Source organism: Megachile rotundata, chromosome 3 (assembly GCF_050947335.1).
Source record: "Megachile rotundata isolate GNS110a chromosome 3, iyMegRotu1, whole genome shotgun sequence".
NCBI classification, from domain to species: Eukaryota; Metazoa; Arthropoda; class Insecta; order Hymenoptera; family Megachilidae; genus Megachile; species Megachile rotundata.
The window spans coordinates 3,678,193-3,696,536 of record NC_134985.1 but is presented as its reverse complement, the minus strand read 5'-3'; the positions used below and the strand labels follow the sequence as shown (position 1 = coordinate 3,696,536).

The following is an 18,344-nucleotide window of genomic DNA, read 5'->3' as shown; positions in this document are numbered from 1 at the left end:
GGCCTCCGACATTGCCGTTATTGCCCCCCCCCCCCTGTGTCCAGCAACGCTATCACAGGAATGCCGTGAGCCCGTACTTGAATCTCTGGACTTTGATTCGAACGAACTGGTTGGTGGACGGTTCGATCGCTAATTGCTAACTCTTCGCGCAAATTTGGAAATAAGAACATCACTACGTTATTGTTTTCACTCCCCCTTTTCTTTCTTACAGAGGTTCCCTGAACTGTCACCGGGGTTGAGCTAAGTTCTTTTGTCGGGGACCTCAATCCTCGTTTCCCGACAACTCAACTAGCTCCTGGGTTTGTTCTATCTGGCCTGTATCCGGGTCTTCCTCGATCTCAGTTAGCCTGACCTTGACCGGGGTGATTTCTCGTCGAGAATCTACATTGCGTGGTTGTTGATAGCGATAATTATCGTAGTAACGATTACGTGGTGCCTCTTGTGGTACTGTATTACCAGTTGGGAGGTTGTTTCGGACTTGATTTGACGTATTTACGTTGTTACGATACTGATTATTCTGCGTTGCTGCTACTCTTGATGTAGTATTCTGATCCGGGTTGCGTAATTGAAAACGGTTAATAGTACCCCCATTGTCCCATCGGTCCAACAAAGCGAGAAAAGCGTCTACAGTAGTGATATTTTGTGCAGAGACAGTATCATAGATTGCCTGGTTGAAATGTCTTGCGGCTATGTGGACGATTTCCTCATCGGATCGACGTGGAGTTAGATCTCGTGCGTTGCCCATCAATCGCATAGCATATGTAACCCGAGTCATTCCTGCATCCTCGCGGTAGTATTTTGATAGTATTTCTAAGTTCGTTCGTATTTTCCTTTGTACCGCCGTGCTCCAAAATTGATTAAGAAAGCTATTGGCAAACTCCTCCCACGTCCTAACCTGACTGGAAATTAAGTCCCACCATTCGCTAGTAACCTCATTCAATGACTGATCTATTATCACATGCATTTCCTCCTGAGGGATTTGTGCAACCTTTATAAACCTTTCCAACTCCCGCAAAAACTTTGGCGGTCGCTCTGTTACCAACCCTTCGAATTTTGGGAGCTGCGGTTTCACCCGAAATGGACGTTCTACGACAAGAGATGTTCTACCCTGGTCGTCCTGTCTTTTAACAGTTTCACGAGTTTCTTTATGACTTGTTAACAACGGACGCGAACGCGACTGTAAATCTTGTACTCTCGAATTTTCGTGCCTAGTCGACCTTGCTGGTACTCCAACCGTGCTCATCCCTTCTAATTCAGCCCTAAAGCGGTGTACGTCTTCGCGGATTTCCTGGCAAAATTGTGTGAGCGTTTGGAACAGATCATCGCCTTCCTGCGTAACCCTATTTTCTACCTGAGTTTTCAATTCCTTTTCTAGCTGTTTAAAACGCAATTCTTGACGATCCTGCCTATCCCTGATCTCAGAGAGGAGTTTTGCGATGCTATCGAGAGTTACGTTAGATTGATCCTCATCATTCGCGGCTCTATCTACCTGAGTGATACTCTGAGGCTGCTGTTCTAATGATACATCGGCTCGCGTACCTGTGTTAACCGGTGAACGCGGAAGCTGAGAACCTCTAAAAAAACCACCATCAACCTGCTCATCTATACGTTCATCTCCTACCAGCTCGTCCTCGTAAGACTGGCCAAATTGCTTTTTTGATTTAGACCTCGTTTCTTTCGACATTTTGAAATTAATTGAGCTACTGACTCTCGAGCTGAAACCTATCCTATCTTGCCCCCTGTTCGGGCGCCAATTTTTGTAACACTTTTTTTCTCCCTTTTTTTTTCTACCCCGATTGTTCGAGCGAAAGAAGATGGACACGAGAGGAGAGTTCGGATCGTTTTTAGAATAGGGTTCGCGTTGAAAGATTTCAAGGCAAGAGGAAGGATAGCAATTCAGCCAATGACACACTCGTTGAAATCTGATACACACGAAATTTATTAAATTTTGGTATTTAATATGGGTGGTTTATAAATTCTTTGTTTTTATGCCCCGAGCGCTTGAACGTGTCCCCGCGATACTAACGGCACAATTCTTCGCAAAGCAAATCAGCTGATGGGAGATTGCGATATCCGCTTTAGACTTGATTTCTGTTATTATTACTCCGGAGAGTTTACAAAAACGATTTTGGAATTCGCTAGCTACCAAAGTTTATACCCAGACGAGCGTTCGTCACCTCGCGTGGTAAGTATATATTCGGCCTTGACAAGGCCGCGGGAAGTGACACGCGAGATAAAAACCCCTTTTTTGACTTTAACACTTTGTTTGGAAGTTATTCTAGCTAGGACGCTGGTGCTCCACTTACGGCGCACTATCGTTAGACTACGCTCTTTAGAGCGTGTGACACGGGAATGTTCAAAATATGATCAGTGGGTTTTTTAGCCACTCAATCACATTTGACATTCGCCACGCCACTGTGGCTATGAGCTAACAGTAAGAGAGGGAATGCACACTCGAGAATTGTGTGGGTTCCGGCCCCTCTGTAACTCACAACACGCAAGGGTAACGATAGCTCCAAATCCTCAATTCTGGTTCCGAGTCACGCCAAAAAGAACTTCCAAATTGCAGTAAACTGCCCGAGCTCAGGAGAGAGTGAATAACGAACCTGAGGGTTTCTGGGGCCTGAAGGCTTCGTTATCACCCCTGGCTTTGCTCGTTTGTAATTCGTCTATACGTGAGATGGGAGGCACTCGTCTGAACGAGCAGGTCTCGTTTCTCCGATTTTCAAATTAACAATAACTTGGAAGTTTCCTGTCTATTAGAGTTATCACGTCACCTACTTCGCACTCCAAATTGCATTAAAATGCCTGAGCTCAGGAATGGATGAAAAACGAGTTTTTTAGGGCCTCAAACACGTTATCACCATTGGCTTCACTCGTACGACATTCGCTAGTACTCGAGATGGGAGAGGCGCCTTTTAGAAATAAGTGAGTCTCGGTTCTCGGATCTTCGAATGTACGTAAACCTGGAGTGGCTTTCCTAATTGACTCTGATCCCCCGGATGCAAAATCTCCGATTTTCCAAATCGCGAGAATAACGCGTAACCGTGCCGTGATACAGTTTGGATCGACGACTCCTCAGTTTGAGGCGCGAACAATAACCACGAGCACCAGCCGTTTTACTGCGTGTTCGATAGTCAGTTTGACTCAAGCTATGTTCCGTTTTTCGCTAGGCGGACCCCCTTATTAGGATGACGAGTGATCTAGAAGCCGATAGAGATCAGAGTGACGATCGATCCCATGGCTTGCGGGTCGATCGCTCACCTGTTACCTGGAGGGGATCACACGCATGCGTTATTTGGACACGTGACGAAATCGTTTGCCTAATTGCTCTCTACCCCACCCCGCAATCCGCGAACTATGAATCGCTAATATGTGAGCGTGCCTTGTACGGTTACAACGTACGCCTCTACGGGTCTTGCGACAGCGTTTTTTTTGTTATGGAAATGTTTTAGGGTATGATAGCTTACATACCTGATAACTAAACGGTGTTAGAATTCGTTGCAAAATATCAATGACTTTGAAATTGAATTTAAGAAAGGAAAACCACTAGGGCGTAACGCACAAAAAAAACTGACTTGCGTGCATCGCGCGTAGCTAAGCCTCGGTCCCTTTTTCCCCCTCTCTTAGGCGTTGGCGTTGCATCGCCCAGGAAGTGGCGCTAAAATATATTTTCGATGCGTTTATCTGAAGAACCTCAGGAGGATTTAAATATTTGCGTGTAACAACATATTCGAAGGACATTAAAATCGTTCAAAGTTGATTTCAAAAGTTAATAACAATTTTTCGCTAATATCTCGAAAACAAAAGCTTTCCGCGAAATTTGTATATGAACAAAATTGTTCAGAATGATGTCCGTGATAAGATATTAAAAGCGCACTAAAATCGAGAAAAGTTTATTTCAAAAGTTGCCGGTTTTTTGCAATAACAATACTTTGCAATTAAAAAATGAACAATTTTTTGATAATGGTACCAATGGGGAGTTAGAACCTACCAGATGCAAAAGGTTTCGTTCCGATCGGTCCATCCAGCTAGGCGTAATCGGCGAACATACATAGACAAAAAAAAAAAAAAAATACTGATCGAATTGAGTAACCTCCTCCTTTTTCGAAGTCGGTTAAAAATTGCAAGTTATACAACTTTATTTTCCAAGATGAAACGCTAAAACTTTTAAATAGATCAGTGACAAAGCGTTGCACGATTCTCTATGACGGCTTATCAGCTTCCAGAGCTTTTTCTCCGTTGAAGTTCAAAGGGCTTGCAATTGCAATCAAATTTGCTTAAATAGCTGCTACTTCACCGAACAGCTACACGGGAAGCTAGTACCATCACGTCGTCTTAAAAGAAGTATCATTTGGCAACGAAGTTCGAGAGTTTCCGAGCGGATGTGCCACTGCGTCCAGAACGTACTCGAGATGTTAGCTGAAAGCTGAATCCTTTAATCCTATTAATGATGATCAAGTTATAGGCCAAAAAGGAAATTGGTACATAAGAGAAAATAATGGATACAAAAAACAGAGTCTTATTTTAAGTTTATTAATTAACATAATGTTCCTCGAGTTTTTTCAGTATTAATTGTGTGCAAAATAAGTGGTCATTTTAAAGATATCTACCTTTACTAAAGTAATTATGGCAAGGCTTTAATACCACACGCTAAATGCTAGAAAAACAATATTTTCGAATAAATACTATCAGTAGTTAGAGCAAATGCAAAAGTAAGGAAGAAGTAAAGAAGAAAATAGCAAGAGTTGTAGTAAAAATAGTAATACTTCTTCGTACGTCTTTTGAATGATAAATTAAATGAATGAAATGTTTTAACATATCTTGCATGTTTCTTCCATGATTTCCCTTTATCACAGTATATTGTTATGAAAAATATTAAACATTTGAACTATTTTCGTATATGAAATATTTGACTATAAAAAAAGAATAATGGAAAGCTTTGATGATTTTATTAATTCCAGAACTTTAGAATCTTTCTGAAAAGCTAAAAATGATTATCTAACTTAATGACGTAAAAATGTCAATTATAATTGATGTTAACAATGTCTTATACTTAATGTCTATATAAACAGCCGTTGCCTTTTGATTAATTTTTAAAATTAGCTTATTAAAAATGAAACGGTGAAACATTTTTTCGACATTACAACATAACCTTATTATACCACAAAAGTTCGTCACATACTCCTTATAGTTCATTTCTTCTCATCTTTAGCTTTATCTATTATTATTAATTTAAATTTAGCTTCTTTGAAAACAACAATGCTGTTTTTTACAACCCAACATAAGATCAACTGAAAACTATAATAAATTATAAACTCGTAGTAAATTCAAATCAAAATCTTGGAAACAGAGATTCTTATAAATTTTTCTGTGACCTTTAGCTTTCATGTTATGAATTACTGATATCTACAGATATATGACGCAGTCAGTACAAAGTGTCAAAGTCTGTTATTAAAATTAAAATTGTCTTTTATTAACCATTACTATAAAATTTTCACTGCTAATACTCAGACTCAATTTTATAATTCTATGATTATTTAAATTAATTTTATTATTATTAATATTATAATTATTATTTTATAATTATCATAATGTGGCGGACCGCCGCCGAAAATTTCGGACGCGCGCGAATTTTCGCTATGCGGCGCGAGCATGAAGAACATTCGTGACGAAACGCGTGCGAGAACATTCGCGTCGAGGCGCGCGAGTTATATTACGGGATGATCGGATGATTTTTAAAATAAATACACAATACTTTGAAATAAGTACGTCTCTTTTCATTCTTTTGTCCGTTCGTACAGGCCACAGGCTTAATTAATAATGAATCAGTGTCTCGTCGCCGAGGCGATGGTACCCACGGCTCTTATCTTTTGTTTCGTCTATGGCGGGGCCTCATCCCGCCGGTGGCGATAAGGCCCGACTGCAGGTGGCCACATAACTCGCGCGAGAACGTTTGCGATCAAGAACTTTCGTGAAAAACAATTGCCTATAAAAATCAGCCGGCTCGCGGGTCAGTTAACCAGTCGTCATCCAGCCCTCACTCGAAAACTTCAAGTTTCGCCTCGTCTACACGCGCTCGCTAATTTGTACAGAGTTTCATTTTATACATTATGCTTTTTAGTTATAGTTAATAGTTCATAGTTGTTAGTCAATAGTTTATATATAGCTAGTCTGTAAAATAATTAAGTGTTAATTTTAATAAATTAATTTAAGTCAACTTCGCGTATTTAATCCACGCAACCACTTCATTGGTGACCCCGACGTGATCTCGATACAGTGAGTGATTTCGAAGATCAAAAATGTCACTGCCAACCCACGACACCAACAACGAGCCAGTTTCGCAACCCACACCGGAGGCCGCCCGGATCGGTGTGCGTGTGCCACCATTTTGGAAAACTGTCGCAGGCAGCCGACAAATCTGCCGAAATCAGCATTCAAGTGATAAACAGCGTTTCATCCGATTCCGAGGTAAATTCCCTCCGCGCTGAGGTCCACGAACTAACTAAACAAATACAGGCGCTGACATCACGACTAAGCTGAAGCCCGCACCGGGGAAGCCGAAATTCGAGGAGGCGATTCGGCAGGAGTAGGACCCCGGATCGAACCGAGGACGAGGCATGGCCCACGACGTCTACACATAGGGTTGGTCTTGGTACCATCGCACCTACCAACAACGTGCACGAAGGTGCGAACAGCCATGCCAATGGAAGATCACGCCGGAAAACTGAAACGCCGGTTATTTCAGGCGACTGAAAGCCGGGACAAACCAGCACGTCGCCTGCATGTCCACGACGCACCAATCAAATTATCTTTCTTGGTCGACACCGGCGCCGACGTCTCAGTGATCCCGGCCACCCGCACCGATCGCCGGCACAGGGTGGAATTCACTCTTTTCGCCGCAAACAATACCAACATCAACATCTATGGACAGAAACTCCTGCAGTTGGACCTAGGCCTGCGCCGCTGTTTCCAGTGGCCTTTTGTAATCGCCGACGTGCAGAGGCCAATTACTGGAGCGGACTTTCTGAGCCATTTCAATCTATTGGTGGACATTCGGCACAGGAAACTTGTCGATGGAAATATCTCCCTGGTCAATTACGGGACACTAAGGATCGACCCAACCTCACAAATCCACGTTATGGAGAAGACTACCGAGTATGGAAAACTCCTGGCAAGATTCCCCACCATCACGCGGAACACCATTCTTCCGCCGTAGGTGCCACACAAGATCCAGCACTACATTGACAATGAGACCAAGGAACCACCAGTCGCAGCTCGCGTGAGACGCCTCGCCCCTGATCGCTTAAAAGCCGCGCGACAAAAATGTTGCAGCAAGGACTGTGTCGCCCTTCAAAAAGCCCCTGGGCTAGTCCACTCCACCTGGTTCCAAGGAAGAATGGAAACTGGCGACCATGCGGAGACTACCGGAAGTTGAACGCAGCAACCGTTCCGGACCGTTATTTCATCCCTTTCCTGCAGGACTGCGCCCACCTCCTTCACGGTGCCACTATTTTCTCTAAAACAGACCTGGCACGGGCGTATTAACAAATTCCCATCAGAGAAGAGGACATTCCGAAGACAGCTATAATCACCCCTTTCGGCCTTTTCGAATTTCCATTCATGACCTTCGGACTACGTAATGCAGCTCAAACGTTCCAGCGGTTCATGTACGAGGTAACTTCCGGCATCGACTTCTGTTTCGTCTACATCGACGATATCCTGGTCGCATCGGAAAACGCACTCTCCAAATGCACTTTCGGAGCCGCCGCTGTAGAGTTCCTCGGACACAGAGTGAGCGCAGACGGACTGCAACCCCTGCCCGAAAAGGTTCAGGCAATCTTGGAGTATTCGCCACCTACGACTGTACGAGGACTCAGACGTTTTCTAGGCATGATAAACTTCTACAACCGTTTCATAAAAAATGCCGCGCGGATCCAGGCTCCTCTCCAGCTGGCAGTCGCGGGAAAAAAGAAGAATTCCCAAACCAAGTTGCAGTGGAATTAGGAAATGACGGAAGCCTTCAAAAACATCAAGACAGCACTAGCACAAGCCACACTCCTGGCTTTTCTTACTCCAGAAGCTCCCATCTCCTTACACATCGACGCTTCAGATACGGCAATTGGTGCCGTATTACAGCAGGAAATTGGAGGTAAACACCGACAATTGAGTTTTTTCTCGAGACACCTTACGCCGGCACAGCAAAAGTATTCCGCATATGACCGTGAACTGCTTGTAATTTATGCAGCAATTAAACACTTCCGGTTCATGTTGGAAGGACGCAAATTTACCATTTATACTGACCACACAAATCCTCACAAATCCTACAAACGCGCGCCGAGAAGCGGGAGCGACAGCTTCGAGCCTAGCGGCTGAGCTATATGTATAGTATATACCAATGGATTTGTAATAAAATTCTCTTCATTTTTTGTTATTATGCAAATTTGAATAAATTGTAAAATAAGGTTATGAAAAATTTGTTTATTATAAATAAATTACATTTTGCACAATTCGTTAACATCCTGTTATACGCAATAAGCCATACAAATTTCCTATTAGAAGTTTCAATGTATCTCGTATGGTTTTCGAGATAGTCAAAAAGGGGTCGAAACTTTAAGGGCTCGTTTCATCCGTTAAACCCGCGTCTCAGCCGATAAAAAAGTACATGTCCCTTATTTTTGCCTGCTTAACAAACGTAGTAGTTTCATCAAAGTCGGAGGAGGATACTTCCGTGCCTTCCCTTGTAAATCCTTTTCCAAACATTATCTTTTATTCCTGGTGACGGATCGGTGGGAGAACCAGGAAGAGGTTCCCTAGGGTGGGGGGCAGCCAGGGAAAGCATCCCTCCACGTACCGACGCGCACACCCACGGACGATTTCTTTCACAGGGCGCCAGTGCCAATGCACGCGTCCGAGGAAATCGCCCTTCCGGCTGCTCGATCGGGAGTGGAAGTCAGAGGGGGTCAGAAAATGAGTAAATGACCCGCGATTAGGTATCCAACAAAGAAACTTTTATTCGGGCCTCTAAAATAGGCCACGCAAGCAAAAATAGAAAAAAAAGAATAGAGTGGGCCCCACGCGTTACAAGCAACGGCTGAGGATACGGGTTCGACTCGCCAATTGCGAGGGAGGCTTTCGCGGCGCGGGGGCTCACAGTACGCGCGAGTACAAAAGAGAAGAAGAAACAGAACGCTCGCGAAGGAACACGCCCTCTTAGGGGTCCTGGACAAATAAGGAGACGCTGGTCCTAAATGTACCAAATACAAGAAAAGCAAAAAAAAAAAAGAAAGTAAGGGTCCCTAGGCTCCTCGTCACTGGGGCCAGGGGTCCTATCACCCTCACCCACGCGCAAATGAACAGAAATATAATGGATAAGGAGATAACTCCTACTTTATCAGGCGCAGTGGTCCAGCTTCTCTCCACCTAGGCGGCGGCGACGAATCCACACACGGCGCGACGCACGTTGCACGTTCTTGAAACGCCAACACAACGCACACACACACACACACAATAAAAAAAAATGCACTATAAGAATCAAAGACCAAAGGAGCAAAAGAAGCAAAAGAAAAAGAAAATTGAACGCGTAGATTCGAGGTAACGAACGAAAAAGCAAATGAAAGGGTGGGCTTTGCGAAATGTTCCTCTTCTTCCCCGGGGTATTCCTCCACCTCGAGGATATCAGCGTCGGGGATGGGCCATCCCACGGTGACTTGCGGCCAGGTCCTGGGGCCCTGTCAAGGTGGCGGTTGGGGGTGGCTCGTCCCCAGACCTGGCGTTCCTCGGTGACGGGCTGTCGGTCGCCCCCGCGGAAGATGACGGGGTGGCGCCGCAGCCGGACAACCGGCGACTCCTCTTCGGTGGGCTCGTCCCCAGACCTGGCGTTCCTTGGTGACGGGTTGCCGGTCGCCCTCGCGGACGATGACGGGGTGGCGCCGCGGCCGGACAGCCGGCGACTCCTCTTCGGTGGGCCCATCCCGCGCCTCCGTCGCTCAGGGAGAGGTTCCTCCGCGACCGGGGACGGCGACTTCTCCTCGGTGGATGGAGGGTGAAGAGGGGGAAAAAGCGTTGTTCAAAACAATTTTTTGAACCACGAAGCTTTAGTATCTGTTGCAGTTAAAACTCCAATACTTCGCTTTAATAGACAACAATGCTATATAATCAATTGCTTTCTTCTACTCCATGATTCTGATCCTACCTGTAGATACGTATCACTGGTCCACTGTGTGGTAATAGGATTCTTCTCGTAACATGTTGAAGTTTTTCTTGTCAGGAAAAAATAATATGAGTAAAAGGAATGTAACAAAATGTATATGAAAAACATATAAGGGTATATTGTTTGGACACACTGTATATTATTTGATGTGCTTTTACTACATACAAAAATCGTGTAATCTGTTTTTTTTTCGTAACTTTATTTAAGAAAATACAGTTGTGTACCTTAAGTTTAATTTAAGACTAGGACCGGTAGAGTCTATACATACGTAATGAAATCTGTATCTCCGACACTCATTCCAGAGCTTCTCTTCAAACCGAATTATTTTATTTCCTAGCCTATTTTCTATAATTGATATTACAGTTAATTAAAAGTAGTTTAGAAAAACAACTTACAAGTAGCAAACAGCTAATACAGACATATGTCTCACATTTTCTGAAATCAATTTAGGTAATCCCACAGATATAGTATCTTTTTTAATGACCATATTAGTATATCAATTTACAAAAAGTTGTTTATATTTTAACAGCATGCTTTCGCCCATATTATGTATCCAACTAATCAAATATAAATTGTTTGACCGGGTATCAAAAGTAATTTCAAACAACATAATTAAAGAAATAATTACAGGATTAAAAACATGTTTTGCTACATTATAGTCATTACTTCAAATTATGACGAAAATGGTAAAGATGCCAAATGAGATGGATATCGATTATAATAATAGCCGACATAAAAATTGCAATGAATTAGAATAACCAAATCTTGTTAACAATGTAATGGATCTGAGAAACTAACGGAATCAAAGAATTGAATTATTAATGGTGACGGAATATAAGGAAAATTTAACAAAGATTAAAAATAAAGATTCTTCTGCCGAAAAAAGGCGGAAGAATAAACTTAATTTGTACAGCGCAGAAACTGTTTTACATACAAACACAATACTAATGGGTCACATGTATGCAGGACAATATGTGTCGCGTATCCAACAGCAACCTAGGTTCTGCCAACACTGCTAACGTTCTGGGTGTACCATACAAACTTGTTGGAAAATCAATCAACTGAACCGAATTCCTACACATTAAACTTTACTAAATCAGCAGAGAAGATTGATTCAATCAAGCTCCAATCAGCCAAAAAAACAGTTAAAATCAAGTTCCTAGGATACTAACGAATCCAGCTTCATGGAATCTAGTTATTCTAATTCCTTGGCTTCAAATGAATCGAATTCTCACATGTACTGACTGTAAAAGCGGGGTGTACACTATCGATTAATATCAGAGAAAGGAGTATGAAGATATAATTAAAATTTAAACGAACATTTATGTAAACAGGTAAGCTTGTGTTTAATAAGTACCGAAAGGGACAAACATGCAACTATACACGCAATAAGTAAAAATTTCTACAAAGAACTACATCGTTAATGATAAGTTCTGTATCTGATCTTAATTACAAGAAATGCAGGTTTACTTAATGCACCTATTATTCGTGTATAAGTTTCTTGTATTTCTAGTTTGGAGTATATAAAAGTGGAAATGCTGAACGTAAAATTATCTCCCATATCGTGAAAAACCAATTAATCCTTGAAGATGGTATACCGGAGATAGAATTTCCAGAATAAAAGTGCAAATATCGATTAATCCAAATCAGAAATTATAATGAAAGGTTTCACCGTTCTATTTCAAGGATTCAGTTACTATTCCGACCAAAATAAAAATAGTCATACCAGTGAAAATTTTATATCGAAACAGGGACAGAGGATTTATTCTAAAATTAAATTTACATCTACACATACATTTCGAAAACGCTGTTATTATGAATCAAAATGGAGTTACTTTTCTTTATGTCATGTATATCTTCACAAGAAATATTAAAGTAAGTAAGCGTACTGTACGAAGAAGCATTTGGCATATTTTATAATACAACAGAACATATAAAAACACTATTGAAACTATTGCAGTTGGACTATTGCAGAGAGAAAGCAAGCATTGAAACATTAATTAATAAACATGCAGGTATTTTTCATTTAGCAGATAAAGAATTAGAAGCAACAAATAAATTATTACCGTGTTATTACAAAGTAACGCATTGATTAATGTAAAATAATATCAGTATCCACAAACTTACAAAGACGCAATTAGCCAAGAAATATATGATTTATGAAAAAAAGGAATCATATAACACTTAACATGATGGTATAATTCACAAAAATGATTAAAATAAAGAATATTTTGTTTATACTTATCTAAAAAGAAATTCATTTATGATATAATCAAGATTTTTAGAAAATTTATCAACTTTTGAACAAATTGTTCACACCCCAATGTTGCGCAGCAGTCACATTCTCCGGAGGCTCAAATACTACGTTACACATCAAGTTTAACGTTAACATTTAATAATTTTGTTTGTAAAATTTAATAATTTTGGACTGTTAAAAACTGAATGCAAATGCTAGTATTAAACGTGTAAAAAAATTTATTTTTGTTACAAAATATTCACTAATACTTTCAAAATATAAGATCACAAACATATCCGACGTTAACCTCAAATTGTGCAAGTTTGAAAACTTCAACAGAATTGCGAAACGGGTTCCTGCCATTTAATCATGCTGAAACTTTGACATTATCATTTTTTCGCGAAGTTTTAAAATTTTAAGTGGTGAGATAAAAAAAAAGTCAGAAGTTGGAAAATAAGGACCACCCTATCTATAGTTGTTCATTAATCTGCGAGATACCGTTATTTTAGCCATTTCCTCAGAAAAAGACGCAATTATATTCAGCAGAAATAAATTGAAGGAAGCAAATCTATTTACACAGATAAATGTAAATTTATCAAAAAAGAAGTAACATTCTGGAACATGTAATAGAGGAAGATGGAGTAAGATGTGATTTAAAGAAGAGCAAAGCAGTCACAGAATTTTCAGTTCCACGTACCATTAAAACATGCAATATAATAAGACTTAGTTATTACAAAGATTTTATAAAGAACTTCTCTAAAATAGAAAACTATTATCTAATTTAGCTGAGAAGGATTGAAAATTCGAATTGTCTTTACAACAGCTGCGAGTCTTCGTAATCCTTAAAGAAACATGAGAAGAATTTTACTAAAGCAGTCAATTACTCAAAAGTAATTTTGAGATTGATGGAATCAGTCAAGAAAAGGACAATTAATTTGATGTAATTCAAGAATTTTAAGTAATACCAGAACACAACATTCCTTGATTGAATGGAAATTTTCTCCATTATTAATGTAGTCGATCATTTTTACTTCTGCATACATGGAAAAAACTTCTATTTTGTAGCTAACTACAGTAAATATCTGAGAGATTTCATTATAAACTCCTTCGTTTATATCATATTGATCCTACATTGATTGATTTTGTCGAAGATAGAAAAAGATACCAAGCGAAGGGGATGTCCAAACAATCGATCGCAAACAAGCAGTAACAATAATATAAATCCTTTCAATTTTTATTTCTTTTCAATGAAAATATTACCAACATTTGTGACATTTTCCTGGTTAATATGAATCACGCACGATTTAATTCGAAACATATTATGTATATTTATGTATTTGTATCCAAGCGTTGCGTTTATACCGAACACGTCGCTTGAATAAATTATTACTAGTTAATGTGTTCCGAATTACGTCGCGTTTGGACTTATTTTAATTAGGGAAACATGACAACTATGTTGGTAAAAGTAGTATAAAAAAGGACTGAAAATAATAAAAGTTTGAACATATTAACATTAAAAACAATAGAATAGAATTTTTTTTTAATCTAGGTTTTACGTCGCATCCACCTTCAGGTCATTAGCGACGACTGGGTCCTATTTCCTACACCTTGTTGAGCTATACATATACAGTAAATATTCTATATACGCAAATCATTATCTTTATTTGCATATTGGTGATTCTGTTTTTTTTAAAAAGCACTCATGTGTAAGTTTACAATGACCGGTTCTAAGTCTGGCCAAGATAATCCTGTCCTGCCTTTTAATATTGTTACTGGGCATTGTTTCGTAGAAGTCTTGAGTTACGTTGTGTGTTTCTATATACTTAGAAGTATTCCATTCTTTATTCCATGCTTGTCGTTCGGTGTGGTATACTGCGACAATGAGGTCTTGGTATGGAATCTGTCTCCGGCTGTTATCTGGCGGGGACAATATTGCTTCTTTGGCGGCTTTATCGGCTAACTCATTTCCTTCGATTCCTTGGTGGGATGGGACCCAGGCTAAGGTTATATGATATCCAATATTGATAAGATCCGTATATGTGTAATGGATATTTAGGATAACTTCATGTTTGGTTTCACTGATTGGGTTTACTATTGCTTTGATGACACTCATAGAATCTGTGAAGATGATGGAAGGTAGGTTATTACAGTCAACCCTCCTATAACGCGGTACTCTCAGAACGCGGTTTCCATATAACGCGGAGCTGAAATTGCGACAGCCCTCCTATAACGCGGTACTCTTACAGCGCGGTTTCCGTTCAACAACGTCCCATCAGTTCTTTCCGTGCATCCAATGTATGGTTTTAACTGGATATGTTTATATAAACATTCAAGCTTATCTCTTAGCCGTTTACGGCATCGGTTTCAGTCGTCTCAGAGCTCTTTCACAGTACGTCTCGTTGGTGACCAATTCTTTCTAAAATTTTGTCTGCACCGTCCATTCGTTTAGCTTTTTGCTGCTTAATTTGTGGTTTATAATTGGACAACATTACACAATACTGTAAGTAATATTCTTCATTTGTTCTAATATAATAATAATAAAGTAATTATTAACCCTAGATTTGCATCATGTCAAACACAAAAGAAACAAGGAAAGGATTAAAAAGAAAGTTTATATCGCTTGAAGATAAAATCCAAATTTTAAATCGTTTAAATGGCGGGGAAAAAATATCGTCTGTTGCAAAATCAACAAATTTGAATGAATCTACAATTCGAACCTTAAAGAAAAATGCAGATAATATAAGGAAAACGAATGGGTGCCAAATCTCGATTTACAAGATGTGAAAAAAGGGCTAAATTTGGCTAAAGAATTAGAACTTCATTTCATTCAAACTGATCATTCAACGGTGCGCTCCTATAGAGAGGTTTTAGTGAAGTTAGAAAAAAAAGCTACAATCGAAAACCAATGTGAAGATGAACCAAGTGAGGAAGACATTTTGCCCATTAAAAGAAGACGAGTTAGGCGACTCATATCTGATAGCGAGGACGAGTGTTGAAAGATTACATAATTTTACAAAAGTCTTTCTTGTTTTTGTTGGAAAACAGTTTTTTAGTTTAGTTTTTGTTTCATTTTTTTTTATCATTTCCTTATATGAACTCTTCAATTCAATAAAAATAATTTATAATTTATTGGTCTCCATATAACGCGGTACGAATGATGTGATTTGTACTAATTCTGAGTTCCTTATAGCGCGGTTTCCATACAACGCGGTAGGCGGTTTCCATAGAATGCGCTACGAATTAGCCTGGTTTGTACGATTAAATCCGAGTTTCTTATAGCGCGGTTTCCATATAACGCGGTACGCACTCACCGCATTATAGGAGGGTTGACAGTATTGCCCTGCACGTAGTTTAAGGCTTCAAGAACTGCTCAAGCTTCTGCTGTGAAGATGGATGCGGCTTTTGGGAGAGGGATTTTTTAGATCGTGCTATTGCAGACGACGGCAGCTCCTACTGCTTGGTGGTCATTTTTTGATGCATCAGTGTGTATCCTTTGGTGGTTTGGGAATTTGTTACATAGTCGCTGAAAATTAAATCTATGTTCAATACTAGTAACTTGACCTTTGGGGAATAGTGCGAGGTCGGTGTTGGTATCTGGAATTTTTTGGGTCCAGGGAGCTGGTTTCCTATGTTTACGTAGGATGATCGGGGTCGATGTGATATCAGCAAGACTCTCGTATTTGGCAATTTTTCCATAGAATGAATTTGGAGACTTAGGTTTTTTGGTTTGTAGGTGTGTATACCTATTAGTGAATATGTTGTTGTAGGTAGGATTATTTGGAGTGGAGGAGATTTTAACTGCGTATTTTAGGCTTAGGTATTTCCTTCTTTGTTCTAGCGGTGGTTCTTTTGATTCTAATAGTATGCTATTTATGGGACTAGTTCTGTAACATCTCGTGGTTAATCTTAAAACGGCATTATGAATTGAGTCGATTGCTTTCAGGGTATTGGGTTTAGCTGAGTTATACACTACTGACCCGTAATCCAATTTAGATCGAATTAATGCCTGGTGGGTTTGTATAATAATTTCTTGGTCAGCTCCCCAGCTATTATTTGCTAAAGTTTTTATGATATTCATTTTTTTTGTACATACGGTTTTTAGATATTTAATGTGTGGTCCCCAGGTTAGCTTGTGGTCAAAGTTGAGTCCGAGTATCCTAATGCTGTCTACCTTTTCAATTTCAGTGTTTTGCATATAGAGATTTTCTTGCGTTGTCTGAAAAAGATTATGTATTTCGTTTTTTCGGGAGAAATTTGAGTCCCGATATTTCGGGCCATAATAGAATGTCGTTTATGCTTTCCTGTAGGAGCTGCATGATAGTGTTTAGGTTTTTCCCGCTACACGTTAGAGTTAAATCGTCTGCGAACAAAAATCCTTAAATTGACGGCTTGATGTTGTTTAAGATGTTGATTACTATTAGGAAAAGCGTAATACAGTGTTCATTCTATATACGCAAAAATGTCCTTTCCGATATAAGCAAAAATGTTATCCCCACCACTGGGGGGAAGACCCCTCGAGACGTCCTAGGTTCGTTCGCCGGGAAATGTAACGTGATCCGGGCCTTAGTGAATCCTTGAGACAATATCAATGCAAATATAAAACTTTTTTATTTTTGACTTTTTCGTTATCAAACTTTTACCAATTAATTCTTGACATTTTTCCGATTAAAATGAGACTAAACAGGGTATAATTTGGACTATATTTACTGGTTTAATTGACGATAAAAGTTTCTAACGCAGAGGAGAATAGCGAGTGAAGAAGACAGAGATAGTGCGGTCGTGGCAGTCGGCAAAGATCAAAAGTCTGTTCGATTGTTTGCAATACTTGAGCATTGCTAATTTTTTTATATAACTTTTTCCATCACATTCGTGACGTTTTCCTGACTAAAATGAGACCAAACACGACGTAATTTGAGTTTTATTTACTTGCAATATCTTATTAGAGTAAAGTCATCGATGTACGCGTAACACTTGAAATTATAAGTAAATATGTCCCGAAGTATATCGTGTCTGGTCACATTTTAATGAGAAAAATGTTATAAATATGATGGAAAAAATTTCAAAAAATAAATAAAAAATAAAAAAATTTTATTCTTGCATTAGGAGTGTCCTTCTAGAAGGTCACTGTTTGTTTACGTTCGATCTCCTTCGCTCGAAATGTAGCACCTTTACGATATACGCAAACGGCGACCGTGTTATTTTTCTCTTCTGTCCTTTTCTACGTTCGGCAAAATATCAATCAATGTAGGACCTGTACGATATACGTAAAACCTCAGACCCGAAAGATTTGCGTATATAGAATGAACACTGTACTTACTGATTACCGATTCTTGTGGTACTCCCTTATGTACGATGGTTGGTTTGAACAGGGCTCCATTCGTTCTCACCTAGATGGTTCTGTTTGTGAAGAAGTTTTTAATGAAAGCTAAAATATTACCGTTTAATCGTGTCTTCATAAGGGCGTTGATGATTGTAAGAACAGAATTTTAATGCTTGCTCTTTCTCACAATAACAGCGTCTCTTTCTTTCTCATTCGTTATTCTCTTCTGCATTAGAAACATTCATCAATTAAACCAGTAAATATAGTCCAAATTATATCATAATTAGACTCGTTTTTATCAGAAGAATGTTACAAATATGTTGATAAATGTTTCGTAAAAAAAAATTCAAAAGTAAAAGTTTTACATTTACATTACTATTGTTTTGCGAATATACAGGAACTATGTTCACGTTACACTTTTCGATGAGTGGGCTTCTGGCGTATCGAGGGGTCTTCCTCCCTGTGTTGATAACTTTTTTACACATATTGTATAAGTCATTTTCGCAGATATAAAATCTTTACTGTATGAACTCTTAATATGTCTGAATAATTTGTCAGATCCGATATAAGACTGT

The 18,344-nt window shown here is 39.5% G+C and overlaps 1 protein-coding gene and 2 long non-coding RNA genes across 12 annotated transcripts in view; 2 read left to right on the top strand and 1 right to left on the bottom strand.

Annotated features, from left to right (window-relative positions):
- Positions 1-18,344, top strand: part of LOC100880577 (uncharacterized) — a 789,502-nt gene that overhangs the window by 247,037 nt on the left and 524,121 nt on the right. The window lies entirely within an intron of this gene.
- Positions 5,079-9,929, top strand: LOC143264068 (uncharacterized). Its single transcript, XR_013037538.1, has 2 exons — positions 5,079-8,152; positions 8,249-9,929. It is a non-coding gene; the product is annotated as an uncharacterized LOC143264068 (long non-coding RNA).
- On the bottom strand, positions 15,617-18,089 carry LOC105663568 (uncharacterized). The gene is made up of 3 exons (XR_001097017.2): positions 17,887-18,089; positions 16,543-16,809; positions 15,617-15,972 (listed from the first exon to the last, which is right to left on the bottom strand). It is a non-coding gene; the product is annotated as an uncharacterized LOC105663568 (long non-coding RNA).